This window comes from Ciconia boyciana, chromosome 14 (assembly GCF_034638445.1).
Source record: "Ciconia boyciana chromosome 14, ASM3463844v1, whole genome shotgun sequence".
Classification (NCBI taxonomy): domain Eukaryota; kingdom Metazoa; phylum Chordata; class Aves; order Ciconiiformes; family Ciconiidae; genus Ciconia; species Ciconia boyciana.
In genome coordinates this window covers 13414018-13429393 of record NC_132947.1, presented here as the reverse complement: position 1 = coordinate 13429393, position 15376 = coordinate 13414018, and the positions used below count along the sequence as shown (strand labels likewise).

Here is a 15376-nt window from a genome sequence, read left to right as displayed (position 1 = left end):
CGTGTCAGTGTAGATCTCTTCAGCTTCCCTGCTTGCAGAGAGATGGATTGAGAGCTACATGGATGTATGAATTTTTTCCCTTTTCAAAATACTGAAAAGCGTGGCTTTGCTTAATGTTTCCTGTAGAAGAGAACTGTAAATTGTTCAGAAATCGGTTTAATTGCACCATTTCAAAGTGGATCAAAGTGCTTTGCTTTTGCTTCAAAATCTGAAGGGAGGGGGAAAAAAACCAAATGTCTAAAAGTCAATCCCCATTAGCCTCAGCACAGCACGGGGGAAAACCTGTAAGCTCCGGGGAGCCAGAGCTTATTTCTCTGCAGAGAAGTAAAAACACATCTTGTAGGAGACCTGGAGCAGTGTTTGGAGATGCCGCTCTGCCAGGTAGCGAAATCGGTGTGACCTTCCTGATCCCTTGGCATGGCAGAGACAAGGGAGACGCGTAGGAAACCTGGCCAGTTGAGTTGCAGCTCTGCTAGTGAATGTTGCCCTAGTTTCCAGCATCTTTGCAAGAAGCAGTAGATACTTCCCTGGTATGTGAGTGGAAGGCAAGGACCTTGTCTTGTCTTGCGAGGAATCTCCCCAAAGCCATGTCCCTGTTTCTGAGAAGGCCTTTTGTGCACCGTAACTTGTCCTCGTGTGTGTGTTTTGCGCCTGTTTAGAAATGGAGCACTTTGGTGGTGGACAGTGATGCCTGCCTGGGCGGCGTGTTACAAGCGTTTGCCAAGCCCTGCTGTGTGTCTGTGGTTTTGCGTGCATTTATAGCCTCTCTCTGGGAGAGCAGATCTGTGATAATGCCCTGGAAACTGCAGGCTTTTATTTGTTTCTTCCTTGCTTTAAAGGTTTAACAGTTGCTTCCAGCTCTTTCCTCCAGTGAATGTGTGCTTCTCACTCTGAGCCGTTGTAGTCTTCTAGGAGAGCCCCGACAGTGAAGCCAACTAGAGCCCTGCTGTGAAATTGTGTCTGTTGGCGTTGCCGGAGATGACACATTTATGACTTGTATTGCCTCTGCCTGTGCTGGCAGACACTTGGCAGAGTATGGCTTTGGGTTTTGTGCCCACCTGTAAGTGACAGGTCACAGCGTTGGGGTGGATAACGAGCGTTTCATCGTCCTCTTCGTGCGGCGACGGTGCCTCTGCTCAGCGCTTGGGCTGGAGGGTGTGATGGGGCCAATGGGTCTGCGAGAGGCCCAGCCTAGTAGTTTTGCTTTCTGCACTTTCTGGCTTTGGATCTGGGCAGTTTGGAAGGAGGAAGGCTCCTTTGCTCTCTGCCTTACAAATACTTTCTTATTTTGTGAGAGATGCACGAGTGGCAGAGGTGTTTGCAAACACGGCACTGGTGGAGGGTAGCTGTGCACCCCGGTGGCAGTGAGCAGGCTGGCGTGTGTTCAGGCAGTGGCATTAATGTACTGGTGTCAGAGGTCCGGTGGACAATGGTCTTGCGCCACATGTGGACATGGATACTTTGCTGTCGGGGGTGCAGGAGTTGAGCTTTCAGCTCACAGCTTCACTCTTTTCTTCCTCTAAGGGAAAATCCATTGCTGCAGGTCCCTTGGTACTGTAATCGTGTTGACCTCTTTCCACAGGCGAGCCCAGGTAGCGGGCTTTAACCATCGGTCGCTCTTTCCGATGCGATGCTGGTTACACCAAACGTGATAAAGGCACTTCCCTGCTCGGTGGAAAATCAGCCTCTCCACCCGCCGGAGCGGGCAGGGGCACTGTCCCCGGTGCCGCAGGGGCTTCCCCTGTGTAGCTGGATTTTTCAGATGCCTCAAGTTTTTAAATTCAATTTGTTTTGTGGTCAATTAATTTAAGTCCTAAAAATAGTGTGTGGGCAGGTTCTGTCCCTGCTGTGCCCCCTCTGTGCTGTGGGACCAGTGTAAAGGTGGGGACAGAGTCAAACCCAGATGCCAAACTGGGAAAATTCCTTATCAAGTGCCCTAGGCCAAAGTGAGGGAATTTGTGGGCTTTTGGAGGTCCCGGGTGACTATTTTGGTGTATGAATCATCTTTTGTTTCCATGTGGGAAGTGGAGGGGGAGGTGAAATATAAATGATTAAGAAGTTGAGAAGTTAGCGTGAGGACGGTTAGAGAGCTGGGGGTGCAGCTGGCACACGTCACCTCCGAGCTACCTCTGGGCGGGTGTGCCGTTTCCATTCTTTGTTATTTTCTGTACTTTTGGATGTATTTTTAACATTCTCCCTCGTGAAGTGGGAGAGGGGATGGTAGTAGGTGCTCTGCAATGAAATCAGGGAAAAGAAAGTGGAGCTGGGTAGCGAGTTGGCTCTTTGTCCGGAAGGTGTCTTGTGCTGTGGCGTAACCTCCTGGTGGAGGCGGTGGGCCGAGCCCTGTAGGATGGAGGCAGTGGGTGCAAAACCCTGCCCTGCTCTTCAGGGAGCAGCCCCGGGTCCCCGAGGACCTGGGCCGCTGACTTCACTGTCCTCTGCCTGCGCCTCGCCCAGGTGTAACTGAAAGAGCAGCGCTCGTTCTGCTCAGCTCCCGTGCGTCCGCAGGTGTCTGCTCAGCTCCCGCAGGTATCTGCAGCACCTTCCCTCATCCCCGCTTCCTTCTGCCATCGATGGCATGGCCACCGGGCCCAGCCGCCCCAGCTTCCCGCCTAGCCTGTGACCTCTCTGGCTCTGCAAATGTGACGGCCTCGGAGGAGAGGACTTCTTTCCCTTGTAAGAAATCCGGGTTTGTCTATGGCTGATGAGTCCACGGGTGCCTGGGCGTGTTGCAGAACCGCTGTATCTCGGCGTGGTGGCGAAGCAGGGCTGGAGGCAAAGGCTCCTGGGGAGCGTCAGCCCCGGCGTGGGCAGGAGCTGCAAAGGGCTGGTGGCTCCTGCCTGCTCGTTCCTCGCATCTTCGGCAACAGATCTGTCAAAATATCCCAGGTTTAACAAACAAGCTGCTATTAAAAGCTCCCTTGGATCTCTGCTGACAGAACCAGGGTAGGGAGCACACCACAAACGCGCTGGTGGCAGATGTGGGCAGACAGTCATGCTGGGGAGAAGCAGGTGATGGGCAGGGACCCCAGACTGAGGGCAGCGGTCCCCCTGGGCTGCAGTGCGCTGGCCGGGACCTTCGCTTTGGAAAGCTGAAATATCTACAGACAGTTCATGGGTGAGCTCTGAGGCGAGAGCAGAGCACTCCCAGTTGCCGCACTGGACCCGCTCCGCTCTCCCCTGCGGAGCAGCTGGGAAGGGCATGCTGTGGAGAGGCATCACCCACAAGCACCGTTTTGAGTGGAAATATCTTCAAGCCTTCACCCAGCTCTAGGCACGATCTGAGCTGGTTGCAGGGGGACAGTGCAAAGGGGAGGACACTCAGTCCGTCCAGAGCCTACGGGGAGCTGCAGTGTTGTATGCAGCCTCTGGGCTGTCTAATGGCTGCGAAGGAGAGTTGCTTTATAATGCACTAAAGCGATGCTTTATAAGTTACCGTACTAACTGCAAAGAAATCGCGAGGGCTGCTGAAGGCTGTGGCCCTTTGGGGCCATCCTGCGAGGTTATGGACTGAAACGGTGGGGAGGAGGCTGGTTCCGTCGCTCCAGGGCAGCACCTTGTCCCCAAAAGCAGCCCCGGCTGCTGCAGGGCTGTCGTGTCCAGGCCTTTCTACATCGCTGAGCTCCTGTAAAAGCAGCCCCAGAGCGTGGGAAGGGGAGCTGGTGTTCTGTAAATCGAAAAAGGAGATCCCAGAGGTGGACGAAGTGGCTGCCTGTACGGATGCGTGGCATTTGCTGCCTGGAAGTCCCTTTGCACACCCGGCCCGTTTGCAGGGGGAGCTCCCGCTTGAATGACAGAAGCTGGAGGTGTTTGCGTTAGCTGGGGGGTGAGCTGTGTTCCCTTCAGCGACCCAATGGAGAAATAAAGTCCCCGAAGGAGCAATTCACCTTCCAGCAGCGCTGGAGGTGCCCTGGTTTCTCCGGCTCTCGGACGGGAGCTGCTCCCTGCGGGTGCCCGCTGCCCCCCAGCGCGGCTGCGGGAAGCATCGCTGCAAAGCCCTTCAACTCCCACCTCTGGCGCTTCATCCTGCAAGCAGAACTTTGTCAGAGCCAGAGCGTTGCATAAAACAGCGTTTCCGCAGAAGTTTAACCATGCAGGTCCTTACGGCTGGTGAGCCAGAAAGTGAATGAAAACTCAGGGTTGATGACCTTGGACTTCGCATCCAGCAAACCGGTTCCCGTTAGCAGAGCAAGCCTGGGGCTCACTGGGTCCTGCGCCGGCGTGGAGAAGATTTCCCTGGAGGAGGGTATAAGTATCGCATACATACATGGCATATTATTCATATACATACATCCCCCACGTTTCCCTTCATGCCGACCCTTAAATCTCCTGTAAACGTGTGGTAATGGCGTGTGTGGTAAGCCCTTTTAGGAGCCATCCCCAGGCAGCTCCTACTGCGCTCCCTTTGCACCTTTCTGGAATAAAACCAACCTTGTCATTTGCAAAGGCACTTTAAAGAGAGGCCCTAATTAGTGTCTATAAATTGCTTTCTTTAACCTTTCCAAGTTGATGTGATCTGTTCCCTTGTTACTAAAAACCTTTTATGAGGTGCCTTAATTTTCCACCCACGTTATTAGTCTCCTGAAGCTTTTTACATGGGGTTCCTTGTGTCCATGACTATGAGCAAGTGCATTTATCTGTCTGAGATTTTTCTCCTGGGTTTTGTGCCCTTTGAAGGGCTATGAAAAAAAAAAATCTTTTATCACCATCAGTCTGAGTGTATATCTGGGTATTTAGGGAACAACTCGAGTCAGAGATTAAAAGTTTATGTTCAATAATAAAGGCGTTTCTTGAGTTTTAAACTCCATATAAGTTACCATATAAGTTCCATAAGGTGTGGAAATGAAAGCCATCCTCTTTGGGAAGCTGTGCATGGGAGCTCTTGGCAATGATGGATTTTGTTAATTTTGTTAATGGCGGTTGGTATGTCTTCCAAAAGCAGATTCACATATTTGGCCACATTTAACTTTCTGATGCAATCTGGATGCGATGCCAATGAGGGGTGGCTCGCATGTGGCAGCTAACTAGATGGCATCTGGGAGCACGAGCAATATTGAATATGCAACTTCCTCTGTTGTCATAACAAGTAAATAATCTCTTTTTTTTCTCTGACTTCCTGGAATTTCAATCAAGTGGGGAAATTATTTCCATTTCCATAAGAGCTTGAAATGCCAACTTTTCTGTTTGGAAATTAATGCTGAAAGTCCACCTCAAGTTTTCCTGGGATGAGGCCCTCTCCCTCCCCAAATATGGAGTAAACGTAAACATTTTCTTTCAAACACTTTCTTTAAACAAAAAAGTTTGATCAGAAATGCTTTCTTTAATTTTTTAAATAACAAAATGAGATATTGCCTTAACTTCAGAATGTATTTTATAAAATGTGACACCAGCTGTTGTGGAGGAGCTTTGGTTTCAGTGGGTCAAGCCTCTTCTTGATCCCTTTCAGAAGGATCGGGGTGTCTGTTCTTGGGGTGCTGGCTGTTGCATGCGCTGAGCATCGCTGCTTGCTGTTTCAAGACGTGCGAGTTGGGGAACAGACTCTTTCCGTACCTACAGACCAGAAATCCTGCATGTTTTGAGTTTCTCGATTCACAGCAAGGCTCATAGCACAAGCAGTCTCCCTCCTGCACCCCGCGCGGTGAGCAATTGCTTTCCTTGACTAAAACAAGAACTGAAAACGCGCACGCAAATGCGCTCTAACCGTCCTTGCTAAGAAATGGTGATGCAGGGATCCTGGGTGGAATTTTTTTGGTCAAAATTTAAACACCCCCCCATCCCAACCTCTTGCAGGCCCGGCTGCCCAGCCCCACCTCCGTGGGCACATCTTTCTGCTTGCACCTTGTTGTGGCAGAGCATGCGTCCTCAGCTTGCGTAATGGAAATGGGTTGGTTTCGCATCATTTCGGTTTCTGGCTTTTATGCGTGTGCCAGCTTCCCCCATTTCCGATACAGAAGAAATCTTTTCAGTGGTATCCTGTAATAGTATTACAAGATAATGAACAAACATTGGATTCAAACTACTTGTCCCTCCAGTAAGGATGGTCTGTTTGGATTCCAGGTGTTTCAAATCAAAGAGGGATCGGCCAATGACTGTTGCCAATCCTAGATTTTGTTTCTTACTAGAAGTGGCTTAAATCACTTAATCAGCTTCTAAAATTTAGCTACAATGTGTTTTGGAGGGGAAACTCGGAACCAGTGTCTCCTTGGTTGCATGTACCCCTAAATGCAAACTGGGCATTTCTTTGGTTTATTAGCATTGTCGATGGTTGCTTCTTAATGCAACCGTGAGTAAGGAGTATTCCCTTTCGAAAGGAGATCTGGAGAATGGGGAGTAAGGGCTGAAACTCTTAGGGTTGTGCATGCAAGGTGCAGTAGGTAGGATATGTAAGGTCACCATCTGCTCTGCAAACTCTGCCCGGCCAAATCACAGCAGGGAGAGCTCAGGGCGCAGCGGCCGCCTTCGCTGGGAACGTCAGGACTTTTGTCAGCTGAAGGCAGATTATCGATGGGACCTTAATTCAACCAGGTGCCTGGGGATGTTCGTGCATACAACCAAGTGCTAAATTGCTGACGTTTAACCTTCCCCTTCCCTGCCCTGGCTGCTCTGCTTCCGATGACGTGGAGGCAGCCTTGGATGGCTGCTTATTTTCTGACATCTACCAGGCTGCCAAATGTCGAAGTCACAACTTCCCAATCTGAGCCTGATAATACTTGGTGATATATCGGTGGCTTTTTCTAGCCAGTAACTTCCCGGGTTGGTTGTCCTTGTGATTTCCCTGGGGGGATCACTGCCTGCCATCGCACGAGGGGGACAAAGACATGGAAGTACAGTGATGGCCATGGATATGGGTCAGATCAAAAGCAGCACGCCTGGCTGCCTGCTCAGTGGGATAACGGCGCGGAAGGGCTGACGCTGCAGCCCAGCCAGCTCCTCGCACCGGGGTCTGTGCCATGGGGTTTCTTGCAGGAATCCTGGCTGCCTTCCAGGTGTGTGCTGTTTCCTACGCTCCGATTAACTGTGTGTTTTGTCCCCCTCCAACAACGAGAACCCGGAGAGCGTAAATAGCAGCTCAGTGGGAGACCTCTGGTATCTTCTGCGTAATAAGCAGCAGCAACCTGGAGTGAAATATCATCTGTCTTCCCACCTTGGCCATGACCTCCGATAGCCAAGGCTCTGCCTCGCTGCGGGGCTGTGTTGTGATATCGAATCCAATTCTGCCAAAAGGATGTAAGATGTTAGCCTGATCACTCCCAAGAGCTCGCTGGTACCTGGAGTTTTGCAGCATCATTGTGTTTTCAAGTGTATTTTGAGGGGGAAAAAAAAACAACAAAAAAACCCCACCAACAAAAAAAACTCAACCCAAATCCCCCTTCTTCTTTGCAAATGAGTATTGGTGGGGAAAAGAATATTGTTGGAGGTGAAGCCTTCTTGCAGGGCTAAACCTCATGTGGCTGCTTTACCCTGACGCAGTTGACAACGCAGTGCTTGTATATAGTTTCCAGACAGGAGGAACTTGGCTGTAAGCTGTGGCTGCAGGCTCTGCTTTCTGCCCCTTCTCCTGGTCAAGGAGAACTTGAAAAGTGGATTAAATCTATTTTTTTTTTTCCTCCAGATTTAAATTCCTGCTTTTCTGGATTCGGGTCAGTGCAGCTGGTGTAGATTTCTTCCTTCTAGAATCATGGAAAATAGAGGTTGAGAGGGCCTCGGGAGGTCATGTAATCCACCTCCTGCCCCAAGGCAGGATCAACTGTATCTAAAATGCTTGCTAATGAGGTTGGAGTTAGGTATCTTAGTGTATTTATAGGCACCTCCGCAACACAAGAGCAGGTACCTGTGCAAGCAGCCCTGCTTCTCATTCATTTCTGTGTATTTTTCCCACTTGCTTATATTTATTCCCCTTTATTTTGCTTTACATCCCATCCTTACACTTATTGACTGTGAGTTTTCCTACTTCCATGAAGAATGCTCTAATTCTTTCTTTAATAGCAGTTGCTATGGCAGCTGGTTCAGGCAGTGCCTTATAACCTAGTGCAGAGCTGCTTTTACATATACTTTTGCTGCTTGTTTTTTTTCCTCTGGAGCCTGGACAGATCTTTGGGAAACCTTATGATCTGCTGCAAATGTCTTGACAAAAAAATTTAAAAAAAAAAAAAAGTCAGATTCTGGCACAACTGTTAAAAATGTCTCCTAAGCCTTGCCTACCCTCTAACCCGTCACCTAAAGGATGCTAAATAGGCCAGGAAGCAAACTGTTTAATTCTGTCTGCTGATGCCTTTGTAATCAAGAGCCAAGATGCAATCAAGCACCCTGCACTCCTTGTAATTCGGGGAACAAGAGCCCATGTGCAGCTACTAGCAAGCGGATGCAGTTTCTACTGAGGTCCCTGCAATTTGCAACTGCTTATTGCTGAATTTGGCCTCTGGATTCCCTAGATAGCGTGAGGCAGACTGGCTATAAACGTTACTCATGTAGGAAACTGGCTTTAGTTGCTCGGTTGTGTTTCTCATGCTCTGTATACATTTTATAGCAGTTTGCAGCATCTGTCAGTTTGGCCAAGGATTTCAAGCTAGATCTCAATTCCCTTTCTCCTGGTGGTCTCCTCAGCTCTGCCTGGCTTTGCTTGCAAGGTGGCACAGAGGAGCGGTCCCTGTCTTGAGTGTAAGAGCACCAAGCTCTGAATTGCAATGGGAAACTTCCAACGTCTCATTTCAATTTCTGTGCCTTTACCTGGTGTGACAAGGGAGATCATATTAGTAAAAAAACCAAAAGACAAAACGAACCATGAAACAAAAAAAAAAAAACCCACTTTTTTTTTTTCTCCTAAGGACTACTGCTAGAGTGTCTACTTCTAAAAAGGGGAGACTAGAGCAGGAATTACCCTAAAAGTCACTCTCACACCGTTCTCATTGGTTGCACCAGCCCTGTTTTAACCTGGTTGGCAGCTGATGGTTTCTGTAGTAGAGAAGTGTTATCTGCACACAGCTTGTATTTTGTCCTGTGTTACACCTACATCTGTCTGGAAGCATCCACGTTTTGAGTGGGTGGGGGAGATTCTGGCACCTTCAAAGTATTTCCACTCTGGTCTGCTTCAGAGCAGCAAAGGTTGGAGATCGAGTGCTGATGCTTGCATGGTTCTGGTTGAAATGATAAGGCTTGAACATAGTGAGACATGATGGCTTGGTGTATTCAGACAAAGTCTTTCAAATTACTCAATCTGAAGCATCCTCGATGTAAAAAAAAATCAACATTTTACTGGCAGAATATTCTCGAATGAAAGCATGCAGTCCTTGCACAGGAATGGAGCAGCTCTGCTGCACTGAGGTTTCATTGCTGCAGGACATCTACGGTCTGCCCAGCAGCTTGGGATAAGGAAGTCACCTGGAAATCCATACCAGCTCTCAGCCTCTTGGAGAGGGGAGGGAGCAGTGCCCCTGCAGTAAAGGACAGCCATTTCACTTGCGTTAAGGACGTGGCGAGAAGAGCACTTTCTGCATCTGTCTACCAATGTTGGGTTCAATTCTCAAGTGTTGGCAGCGGAGACAGGTGAGACCTGAACTGGGGTGCTGTGATTAACCCTCTGGAGCATCTGTCAGCTCTACAGAGACCAGCACCTCACTTAGAAACCTGGGGCTGGACGACACGTGGCGCTCCCGCAGAGAGCGAGTTTCAGCCTACTTAGGAGCTCATACTCTTTCTGTGACTCTCGAACTTTTCAGACCTGGTTTATTTTTTCACTTCAGATCCTGTCAGTTTGTCTTCAATTAGCAAGGCCAGAGCAGGGCTTCTCGGGAACTTAAATGGGACTCTTCTTTTAATTAAAATTTGGGTTTGGTAGCCTGAAATAGCAGGCACTAGAAAAAGCCAGAGCTCCAGCGAAGGAGGACAGTCCCCGTGGATCTGCAGTGACATCCTCCTGGCTGTCAGGCAGTTGATCACAGGGTTTTCTTTCTTCCTAAAGCTGATGCTGTCAAAACATGATCAACATGGTCAACAATGATGCAAGTCCTGAATGTGATATGAAGCTCCAGTCTAGGCTGTAACCAGTCAACTTCCAACCTGCTGCCAGATGCTGTGCAAAAAACACAACGGATCTGGGTTGGTAGGTGGCAGCAGGTCGTGGAGAGATGCTGGAAGTCCATTTTGCTTTTATTAGAAGGGCCAGTGAGTTTAAAATTTCATCTTAAAGGGCATCTAAGCAGGATTCCCTGTGTGCTTTCATAGTAAATTTATTCTTCCATAGCTTTAATCATGCAGCTGTGAAATAGCTATGAACAAGCTGCCGCTCTGCCCCATGACCCAAATTATTCTCATCTATGGCAATTTTCCATCACTCTTCTGAGCAAGGAAAACTGTCATTTGAGTACTGGTCAGCATCGAATCTGTAGCGTGGATTCAAGATTTGGGTCATCATTGCATTGTATCACTCAGTGCTCTGAGATTTCCCATGTGTTTAGTAGCAGAAATATTTGCAGTGTTGATCTGTCCGGTTACCCTAAGGGGAACAAGGGAACAGGAAATATTTCTTGCTTCACTTACATTCAAAAACTTGTCTTCTACCTGAAGGGCAATATTTGTTGACTGACTTCCTCTTGTGAAGTGGGATTGACAGCTTGAATTGGAAGGAGCTAGAGGTGGAAGGAGCCGTGTGTGGAGCAGTGCAAGGGTGACGAGACAGAGGTCTGGCCATCTGGCTTTGCTTGATCCTTGTATTAGTCTCTTGGGTTTGAAAGCTTCCAGAAACACGGTGCTCATTCAGCCTTCCTGGACCAAGCTCTGATAGGAGCACATTCAGCTACCATTAACTGGGGGCTTCTGGTGACTCCTTGAGGATTTTGGCACAGATCTCTAAAGATACTTGGATATTTTAACTTCTACTGAAGTCAGTTTGGCTTGGTCACCTAATGCATTTGTGCTCCTTAAGAATACAGTCCATCTGAAAAATGCTCAGCTACTTTCTGTTGGATGCTGATATGAAGACCACCCAGTTAAGCGCTCCTACCCCACAGTATGAAAATATACTGACATGGCATTTTGTCCCCCTTGGGGATTGCCCCGATCAGCACCAGGAGTTCCCAGCAGCAGTGGTACATCGCATCTCTGCTGTGGGGAGGAGTGGTTCCCTGTGGCAGCCGGTACCCAGTTCTGGAAACCAGCCCTGGTGCCGTGGGCTCCCCACCCTCCTCCTTCCCCTCCCAGAGGAAGGGGCTGTGGGTTTTCCAGCTGTGGAACAGGAGAGAAATGGGGGATCCTTTTTACCTACCCACTGAGCTGCTCACATCTATTTAAAGCTCCTCCTCGCCACATGCTGCTTATTGCTGTGGCACCTCGTTCACCAGCTGTCCTGTCTCTGCTGTGCCCTCTGGAAAGAGCTCCTCCACGGAGCATCACGCGTGGAGGTCCTGAGATGCCACAGCTGGGATGCTGGAGAGCATTTCAAAACCCAGCAGGCTGATTCAAGGGGCAAAGACACCAACTCTGGTTGCTGTGTAGCTGGGAGACAAAAATAACAGCTTTGTCACCCACAGACCATGGGGTCTTTGGACTGGGGGGCAAGAGAAGGATATTTATTCACACTGCAGTGGGCAAAGTTGGTCTTGCAGTTTTGCCCTGTCTCAAAGCAGTTTCTGTCTTAGATTCTAGTAACGTCCAACTCAATATCAGCTCCTTGGGAGGTGTCAGACAGCATCTGACCTGTGCATGAACGTGGAGGTTTGGTGACACTCATGCAAAGCCTTGGCTACTTTTATTATCTCTCAGTAAAATATGAGAGAGGACATTGGGCACTGGCTGTTTTGTTGTGGACATCCCTTTGCTCTTGTTGGGAGCTCTGAATTCTCCGCAGCTGTGGTAGAAGCCTGCAGCGTGGCAGGCCTGCTGGGTGGGAGGCTGCCCTCCCACAGTGGACGGGAAAGCAGGAGCGCCTTCGAAGCAGGAGAGCCAGGAGTGCCTCCCTGCACGGGACCTGGGAGCCCTCTGCATGCTCCTGATGCCACGGGAGGGTCTCGCTTCTGCACGGAGCGATCTGTCTCATCGTGACAGCTCTGAGGGCTGTTAGCAAAGGCAAGCAGGGTGACAGAGCTGAGACTGGAGAGGGTTTGTTGGTGGAAGTGCTTGTGGGGTAGGCGAAGGGAAGGCTGGAGTTCTCCTTGCCGGAGCAGAATGCACAGTGCAGGAGGAGGGGGAGCGGTGCAGCCTGTCCCTGGCTCTGGGACACCCTCCTGGAGCAACAAAAACCTCATTAGATTTGGCACAATTTGCGGTGTACAGAGTGATCGTGTAAAATGCTGACTTTGCAGGCTTAGGCATTTAACCTGAGCAGAAGCGTCACGGGCTGGGGGGGGAGGTATTTGCTTTGGAAAGAAAATGTGTACCTGTGCTTGTGCATCCCTTGGGATGCGCACAGCTCCAGAGAGCAGCGGGACGGGCAGGAGCTTGCGGGGACATGGCCGGGACAGCCTTTCTGAGACTGCTGGTGGGGGGAGATTTTGTGCTGTCATCAGCCCTGGGCAGTGAGTCGTTCCCATGGGGTGCGCAAGGGGCTCCATGGGGCTTTTTACCCTGACAGCGCATCTCCCTGCAAAGGTGCTTGCGCTGGCTGGCCCCAGTGTTAGTGAGAAGCCCCTTAGCTGTGCTGTGCATGGCAGAGGGTTTTCAGGTAGCAGTTAACAAGTGACCGGTGGAGCAGGAGCCCAGGTCCCCAGCAAGTCAGTGAGTGTCCACATTTAACTAAAATTAGCCCCTTGTAAGCGGTGGTGGCAGCTGTGCATAACAGCGAGCTAATCTCGTGGGGGAGAGGATTTGCTGGGGGAGGTGATGGCTCCCAGGTGCCCTGGCCACGCCACGGCTGGTGCAGGTACCGGGAGCTGCATCGGGCGTCCCTTGGGAAGGCAGGCCTGGTGCCCTGGGGCGTGCAGGCACCGTGTTCCCACAGGATTCAGCGCTGCGAGCATCCCTGGGGCGGAGCACCGCCATGCCCTGCCTCGGTCCGAATGCCGGCTTGTATCAGGGACCACGTAACCACACCGGCGTGCATCCTTGGAGCGGGATGCCTGGGGACCCACGCATGGGCACAGCCAGTGCTTGAACTAAATCCCTCCTGTGTGGCCCTTCCCGCTGTCTGAAATGGGCTGAGCCAAAAGCCCTGGTCTGGTAATGAGGCTTCGACCTGCCCGTAATCAGGACAAGCTGCCCGGTGCAGGGAGAATGGCACTGCCAACAGGCAACGAGCATCTCTTAACTCTATTTAATTAAATTTGGGGGGGCTTTTTTTAATGGCCTATTTTTTTTGGACAGCTGCTTAACTGGGAAAGTAAGCTGGGGGGAGGGAAGCTGGCCTTATTTAAAAGGGTCTACCCTTAGCCCGTAAATCTGGGCCAGATCCGCTGGTACATGTTGGCTGCTTTATGCGACCCTGGTAAGGAAAGGAACCTTAAATGTCACTTTATAGCTGCTCTGCTTTGCTCAGTGAATCTAGATCAGTGTCTCTCTCCCTCCTAATCAGGTTAGTTTTCTTTTGATCTACCCCTATTAGGGGAAACCTAAACCGATTTAGCTACTGCCATCCATTTTCTATTCACCTGATGCTCTTTCCACAAGGCCATCTCAGCTCTACCCTAATTACTGTTGAGTTGCCTGACGCTGTAGCAGGTGATGCTCTGGTGTGTAACTTTGTAAATCTTAGCCAATATTCACTGGGAATTTTTTGCCAGATGTTTTGTTTCATTTTTGGACAGATTAGTTTTAAATTGGCAAATGCAGTAGATTTAAGGAGAAGACAATTGCTACTAGCTGTCAAAAAGAAAATACTAATTATCAATCATGTTTTATTGAGCCTCTGTTGAACTGATTTGCCATAGAAAACATCATTTTCTTCTACTCTATCTTCAGGAAATTTAATTTTTGTGAGTTCTGCTCTCTCGGTAATGGTGATGTGTGCTAGAGCATAGAAGAGAGGAAAAATTAACTCAGGATTAAAATCTGTGACACCCTGGAATTTAAATCACCTGGTTTTAGGAGCATAAAACCATTATCTGTGCTGGTGTGCCATAAAATCATTGCAGATGCGCGTTCCTTGTCACTTCTGCATGTAAACCCTGTCTATGCATGTGATTTACAGCACTTTCCCGGACGCAGCAGGGTTTAGTGAATGCGGTGGCTTGTTTGTTCGCTCTGAATAGGTCCCGGTTTTGAAAATGAGCCTCGAGTTACTGTGAGACAAGATAAGAATAGTTGGGGGAAATTTCAGGGTTCCTGCCTCGCTCCGGGGCTTGGCTGCGGCGCTGCACTTCCCGTGACTCAGAGCGGCAGCAAGGCACCGGCTTCCTCTGAAATCACCCGGGTTTTGCAAAGCTGCTGGTATGGTCATTAAGTAAATCAGGTTTTTAGCGAGGTATCCTCCACTGCAGTTGCGTGTGATGTCTAAAATATATCTCGCCTGTGCTCCTTTTGTCTTTAACGCACTTGAATTGACTGCCTGGAAAGGCAGGTGGAGGTGAAGGGACATCCTCCAGAGAGGCTCACGTAGCCCTTTCCCGACTCCAAACTGGTTTCACTTGTCTCTTGTGATAAGTTGAGCAGGGCTTAGTGGTTTTTATCAAGCTATTTTTCTTGTGAAAGGGAAGTGTTATCTGTGAGGGGAGATACGGTGCTCTCTGACACGGACATGGGGGCTAATTCAGAATTGTGGCCAAAGAGGACCGTCAGTGGGTCAGCGTAGCCCGGCCCCTGTTTCTCGCTGCTGGTTTAGTCCTGGGGGATGTGCTTCATCAACAGCAAATTTCTCCTCATTTCCAGCAAGAATATTGGAAAGGAAGGGATTGCCAGCCAAGAAGTTGGGGAAACCTTGTCATTCAAATCTAATCCACTACCTGAAGAAACTCCTTGATTTAAATACTCTGGGTGGAGGAGGGAGGGACCAGACAGTTGCAAAGCATCTCAAAACTGCTGACAATGTAAGGACCTCCTTATAAGAGCTCCTGCTCCTCTCACCGTTCCTTGAAGAACCTCTTTCTAATGCTCTTGGAATTTACTGCAGGATAGAAATCCAAGGGAGGGTTTGCACATCTTGCCCCGCTGCTCTGGGGCTCGGGTCTATCTGAATTCCCGTCTGACCGGGGCTCTCGTGACTGGTGCTGGTGGGCTGGTGCTGGGGTGAAGGAGATGGCTTTGCCTTACGTCTTGTCCCCTTCCCATGGTGACTCTGCAGATCACAGCTGCCGTGATTTGTTCCTCTCCACCTGTGGTGGGGACGACCTCGCCTGCATGTGCTGAGCATTCATCTCCGCTTTTATGGGTGTTTTATTTACTAGAAATCCCTGGCGCGCATGTTCTCCTTTTTAATCTCTTTGATGCTGTTGTGGCATTACAGGCACAAAAC

At 49.7% G+C, this 15376-nt stretch overlaps 1 protein-coding gene across 1 annotated transcript in view; it reads left to right on the top strand.

Annotated features, from left to right (window-relative positions):
• PPP1R16B (protein phosphatase 1 regulatory subunit 16B) overlaps positions 1 to 15376 on the top strand; it is a 67041-nt gene that overhangs the window by 21378 nt on the left and 30287 nt on the right. The gene's annotated exons all lie outside the window — the stretch shown is intronic.